At 43.3% G+C, this 6,783-nt stretch overlaps 1 long non-coding RNA gene across 2 annotated transcripts; it reads right to left on the bottom strand.

The window, feature by feature from the left end:
• Window positions 1-3,693: 3,693 nt before the first annotated feature.
• LOC144179129 (uncharacterized) lies at window positions 3,694-5,855 on the bottom strand. 2 transcript variants are annotated; one of them, XR_013324156.1, is made up of 4 exons: window positions 4,524-5,855; window positions 4,366-4,445; window positions 4,230-4,310; window positions 3,694-4,160 (listed from the first exon to the last, which is right to left on the bottom strand). It is a non-coding gene; the product is annotated as an uncharacterized LOC144179129 (long non-coding RNA). The 2 variants fall into 2 exon arrangements; XR_013324155.1 differs by having other exon boundaries at window positions 3,695-4,160; window positions 4,230-4,445; window positions 4,524-5,853.
• Between the last annotated feature and the right edge of the window lie 928 nt (window positions 5,856-6,783).

Raw genomic sequence — 6,783 nt, 5'->3', positions numbered from 1 at the left:
CGCTAACATGGAGATTTAAATTGACATTTTTGGCTAACGCATTTTCATAACTCGCCCTCGATCATTAGCAACGGCTAAGTTTAAAGTGTTGCTCCCACCTTCGCATGTAATCACGGAACTTGTTTAAACATTTTATATAGAAATGAATCCGTGTCACAATGTATACAGAACCAAACCAAATTTGCTGTCAAGGTCTCACGTGCTGGTCGCAACCAACGCCGTTAAGGTGTTTGTTGTGAATAATTAAGGGCTGCAGCACATCCATAACGCTGTCATGGTGGAGCTCCTTGTCTCTGAAGCAACTGGTAAAAACGTCCTAGAGATCGCTAATAAACTTTAAAAAATGCGCGGAAGGATTCAGAAGCACCCCCAAATTACAAGAGGTAGTAAACACAGCGGCATCGTCCCCTGGCATATAGCATTGGTCCTGCAGACTTGGCACTTCGTTTTCAGTGCACACTTCCTTACCAAGTGCCTGCATGCGACATAGCAGGTTAATAAAATAAGAAAGTCCACTAACAACAGTACAAGCATCAGCGGTAGGGGTATCCCAGAAAAAGGGTTTTGGTATTTTCGTTCCAAATAGGAACGTATAAAAAACACAGTAAACTTTTTGCAGCATAGAATATGTGCGCCCCGCCGCTTTTGCTTCATGCGCAGAGTCAAGAAGGGGAAGGGAAGAACATTCCTGGTGCCTGTCCGTCAAATTAATCCCTCTTTAACTCGAACTCTGCTATATCTCAAAATATCTTCTGTGTTTACCTCCCATAGGCGCTACGCATTTCCCGCTTTATCTCCAAACGTTGTTTCGGAGGACCACGGATGTGTCGAAATAGTGGCAGAGAGGACACAAGGCAAAGTCCGCTCCAGGCAGCTGATAAGGTCCCCGTTCGAATGATTACTCCCACTACCCACCGAACGCGATCGCTAAGTGCAAGTTAACGCGGACTACGCGTCCCCGTTACCGGGATTAATGCTGTCTGGCGCGTACATCATTAAGATAGCTGTGGACGACGCAGCTGATCATGCGGACGAGAAGGAGCCTCCAGAGGGGCCTACCACGCCAGAAACAACATACATGCTGCGTCTGCTTTGTAACAAGGTAGAATGTAGCGGTGGCGACCACCAATTCATGCGATGCGTTGAGAATTCTCGGGTACGCTTTTCTGGGTTGCAAATGCGAACGCAAAACAGCCGAGCGCAACACAGTTCTTCCTTCTGCAATAAAAAAAGTTTCTTTTTCCTGCGAATTATTTTGCCTTTATTACGAAGTCTCCCCTGTGCAATAGTGCTTTTGTTAGCAGCACTAGCTGTTATTTCATTGACCTGGCTACAAATTTTCTGTATTTGACTTAACTCGAAACTCCGCGCTTATCTGAAAATTTTCAGCCAATTTTACGACTTTGAGTTAACGAGAGATTACTGTATATCAACAATTAACGTTTTCAGAAAACGCATAAAAATGAGAAGGTATTGTTAGTGGGGGGAGGGGAGGGGGGAGGTCGGTAATTTTATGGTGGGTCGTACTAGTTTAAAGTTTGCTCAAGCGGAGTCATAACGTTTCTGCGTCTACTTTCTAAATCAGCTAACCAAAGGCGCAGGTTCGATTTTCGGCCACGGCAGCTGCTTTTGTGATGGAGGATAAAAGCGAAAAGCGCCCGTGTCTTCGAGATTTCGGCGCACGTTAAAGATCCCCCGGTGGCCAAAATTAATCCGGAGCCCTCCAGTACCGCTTGCCTCATCACCTGTGTTGCGCCGGCGCGTTAAACCTCATAATCCGAAATAAATCAGCTTCGCAAGCGCAAAACACCGCGGCGAGCAACGCAAATATTGCCGCGCGCAGGCTGGGAGCTAGTGCCGGGGAGCGCCGGCTGTTCAGTTGTTGACGACAGCAGCGCCGCCGCTATACCGGTTTTATTTTCTGCGCGAAAGTCGACCCGGCGGAGCAATGGGAGAGGCCGCCGCTCGGGCCACTCTAAAACTTCTAGTACACTCTAGCTCAGCTGGCTGACGCTCACCGTCCTGGCTCGCTCGAGTGGATTATTATGACTTCATAAAACTATCATTTATCTACAATTTGTTTTTATTTTTTCACTTAGCAAGTACAAATAGTTTTGTTTTTTCTTAAAGAGCTTAAATAAAACTGCTACTAATACATTTGTTATCCAAACGACAGCCACTTTCCACCAAAAACCGATCTCTTACATCAAGCCAACAGGAGCTGTGGCGGCGTTTTTGAATCCCACCGCAACCCGTGTTGTATCGCCGATTCGGGCAAATCAGACATATCCGTCTCGCGGTCTAATAGAAGTGTAAACGCATACATGCACGCAATATCACGGCTTAGAACTGAGCGTAAAACATTGCCGCTAGTTTTACTATGCAACCCACATTTTACTTATTGTTAACTTTATGGGTACTTACCTTGCTTCTGTTAACCTATTTCGACCGCTCCGCGAATTAGGTTTGCTCCTTTATTCTTGACACTTTCATATTCCTAAAGTTCCTGCCTTTCTAGAGCTAGTTGGCCAGTTTTTAGATCTGCGATGCGTATGTGTCCCTCCCAAAAATGATGCTGGCAGCCATGACATAGAGAAGCCCGGCAACATACTTTTGTCTGTATGCGAAATAAAAAACGATATTCAAAAACTTTTCCCCAGCTAAAAAAAGTTTGAATCGCAGGCTTTCCTGTTCCGTTGTGTGTTTTTTAATGCAACGGTCTATTGGGCATGAATGCGCCATCTGTTGGGATAGACGATAGGTAGAATCTGGCTTCACGTTGCGGAGGCGGGAAGTTCGATTCTCCCCGGGCGCGACGTTTTTTTTTTTTTTTTTAAGCTGCCGTTGGCGTATTTGGAAACTGAAATCAAATATTTTGGCAGAACAAACGCCTATGCCTCAGGCAGAATCGTCAAAGCTCCTTCACCGGGTCTGTTTACTGAACGCTCCCTAGTAGCACAGAATGTCACCCGAACATTTCCACAACGTTTCCCCTTAACGTTGCCAAAACGTGGCTAATGTCCGCTTTTTTTAACGTTAGTGCAATGTTTCCCAGAAACATTGCGTCAACATGCTATTAGCATTGCTCCAACATGGGGGCAACGTTTTAAGGGTGTTGTTTTAATGTTTGGATAACGTTGTTTCTGACGTTCGTCAACGTTGCTACACCCTTGGAGCAACCTTCCAGCCACGTGCGGGACACATTTGAACAACGTTATGAGACGTTTTCTGATGACATTGCAGCAACTTTTCAGCTACATTTTCGCAACGTGCATACCACATTTAAGCATATCCCTGTACCATTCGGACGTTGTGATAACATTGCTACAATCTTGCAGCAACTTTAGATCCACACTTTTAACATGAAGTTAGCATACAAAGAACGTTGCTGCAACGTTCAAGCAATGTTTTTATGAGGTTGCAATAACATTCCTACAATTTTGTGGTAACTTTCCAGCTATATTTTTCCAACGTGCGGGTAACATTTAGAAAACGTCGCTATCATGTTCAAGCGATGCTTCCTACAACGTTACCGCGACTTTACAGATACGTTTTTTCCCCACGAGGGCCACATCCACGCACTGTTGATATGACGTTCAAGCAATGTTTCTCTTACGAAGCGATGATATTGCAGCAATGCACAGGTGACTTACAGTTACATGTATCTAATACACATGCAACAATAACTAGATGAAAATATTATAAGTTAACTTTTTCCTAGACAGACGATTGTTGACTGCATGATAAGCGAGCACTTCAAACCTCGTCCTCATAAACTCCTGAAAGGTATAAACTGGCATTTTAGACTGCATGTTCATACATTTGATCCCTACACTGACCAACACACACAATTAAGGCAGTCCGGCAAAATAACAAACTAAGAAATGGCGGAATTTTAAAGCAAGGAACATGCCAGCTAGCGTAAATAACAACACTGACACTCTTTAAGATGAAAGAACATGTGCGTTTTATTTTACCATTAACAATAGATCCGAATACGTATTGTGTTAAAGCAATTGAATTTCGCAAGTACGCTGTTTCAGCCGTTGTCTTCGTTTTTCTCCTCCTGGGCTTGCTTGTTCTTCTGCCTTGACAAGTCAGTTTGATGACATACTTGACGGCCATGAACCCAGTAACATGGGGCTGTTACTGCCACGCTTCTGCGAAATGAAAAAAAGCTGTAGTTTAGGAGAAGTTGCAAAGTTGTTACAGCATAGACAATGTCTCACCTCTCAGAACACCAGGACTTTTGGCATACAATATGGCCTCATCAATTTTCTTGTACTTCAAATGAGGTTTGACTGCCATTCCTGGAAAACAAACAAAATGGCATTGCTCTAACACACAGGGTGCTCAGAAGCTCACCTGCAGTTTGGATGACGCTTGCTGCCAGATGAGCTTATTCGTGTGTCAATGTTGTGGTGCTGGTAAATCATAAGGTATTTCTGAAACAAAACGGAGTGTATAGAAGTGGTTCAGAAAACTGAAGTGAAGCAAATTTTAGCTAATAGAGAAAACCTTACCTTTAGGAAGGAATATTATAGCAAAACAGGCCTCTTCACTTTTCACTTTGTCTTGCTTGTTTAACTTTTTCTAATGCCCGTGCCAACTTTATGACGCACATCGCTTCAGTTGGTTTCTCAAGCATCCCTGGAAAACAGAAAAGGACAAAATACTGAATTATATAAAATACCTTACAGCTTTCTTTCCAGGCCATTGAGTAATTAAGTGAAAAGTCTTCGATCAGACAGCTTGCCAGAGAATTTTCAATTAACAAGAGAAGCCGACCAACTGATGACGACGTGGTACGTCGGCAATCATTGAAAGAGGACGATAATTACCTCAATGGCCATAAACATAAAAACGCAACGAACAAAAATTAGTAAACAGGCAAATGTAAAGAAGGGAAACATTACATGCACAACTAGATGAAATTACAACCGTGTATTTTCTTGGTTGCCTAATTTTACCTTTTGCTCTCGAAAAATGTGCTAAAAACTGGCTTGAGCTGTTTTATTTTCTTATTTTTATTTATTTTTGATCATTTTATTTATTTTTATTTGTCATTTATTTTCTTTATAGTTATAAGCATCCGACGTAGACCAGCCTTTCACATGGAAAATATGTGAATACTACAAAGACGTCAGGCGTTGTTTTACATCGTAAGATGGTTCGCATAAGCAGCTGATAACATATGGCTTAACTGCAACGCTAAATTGTGTTCCGTTACAGCATGCCGCCGAAACTCGCGTGAAATTAAACATAACAAAGTTATATTTATTAGTTGTATTTTTCGCGTTCGTGAGCAGCTGCGGCGAGAAGTAAATTAAAAGCCAATCGTACATATCAAGGTTCTTGCAGAACATATATACACTCGATTTCAGCATCATAACAAAAACTCTACTACTGAGCGCCCACCTGATTTCTCATTATACTCTTTCCATAAAATTTAAGTGAATACGTGTTCCCCTTTTACAACCGTACGCATTCACAAAAGCAAGGATATGCTTAGAAGTTAGAAACGGGAGGGCAATCTTGTTCCCGCTCTTTTACGAAGTAAACTGCATTCGAAAGAACGAGGCGAGCTCAGAAAATCGAGCGCTTACCTTCACTGGTCGGTTGCTATGAACTTGCCGGCCCGCAAATATTCGCCGTAACATGCGGCCACACAACAATATTTCGTATGACATGGTTCCTTCTCCATTCCGTTTGATTGTCACTATGGCTGCTCCTTTCTGAAAAAAGCGCGCGCATTTCGTCTACTCTTCCCAACCCACCGCCGGCTGCCAGTGGCAAAGGAGCATGAGGGGAGGACCCCTCTGCGAGGGGCGCGCACGTGTGCGCGTATGAGAGGAGGGTAGGACGCTGGCCAAGGACGAAAGCCTTTTCTTTCGGTCTTTTTTTTTTTTTTTTTCGGCCATCCCCCACTTCGCGCTCGGCTGCTGAAACTTCCTTCGCGACACACAGAAGGGACGGGACGGGACGGAGCGTCGACGAAAACAAAAAATAAGGCATGCAGGAAGAAAGGAATGCGCGAGACAGCGTGCCTGATTCCCAGCTGAAGTCTCGGAAAAAGGCGGGGTTCCGAGAACGCCTGGCGCCCTGCTGTATTTCGTTTCGCGCCAAGCAGAACGCGACAAGTGTTCGATGCATTGGAACCTCTTACGAATAAAAATTACACCAGGAAAAATCTGAAGATAGTGTGTGCAATGCTATTGGAAGGGAACAAGAGCAAAAATTTTCAGGTTACTTGGAAGGTTCGTTTGTATAATGAGAAAAGATCCTTGAAATAGGCCAATGAGCTTTCGTACAGGCAGTATCTCCTGGAAAATGGGTGTCACACAAGGGTTAGGTCTTTGTTTTGTTTTATTGTTTCATATATGTTACAATATCATGGTGCTCTGACTTTGGCGCTCGAGGTAGGTGAAATGTCTATGGGGAAGTTGAAATATAAAACAGCCCACTTCATGTTGTCTATTTCAAACAAAGGTGCAAGGTGTGGACTAGTTGGAACGTTCGCTGATCAGAGGGGCTATAACAGTGACTAAATGTCACAAGAAGGGGGCAATTTAAAGTACATGAACTTTGGGCTTTAATCTATTTCATAAATCAACCGTAATTACTGCGGCAATGTATATATGAAGGGAAAACACACGATTGTAATTAGCTGGCGACATGTATACGGCTCGCACACCCATATGATGCACAGAAATTTATATAGCTTGCATATAAAATTTCTCTAGTAAATTAATTTTTTCGAGCAATTATGAGGATCCAGCAACA

This window comes from Haemaphysalis longicornis, unplaced genomic scaffold (assembly GCF_048455015.1).
Source record: "Haemaphysalis longicornis isolate Haplotype H1 unplaced genomic scaffold, Haemaphysalis longicornis Haplotype H1 scaffold_4, whole genome shotgun sequence".
Taxonomy (NCBI): domain Eukaryota; kingdom Metazoa; phylum Arthropoda; class Arachnida; order Ixodida; family Ixodidae; genus Haemaphysalis; species Haemaphysalis longicornis.
This window is presented reverse-complemented; position numbering and strand designations above follow the sequence as displayed.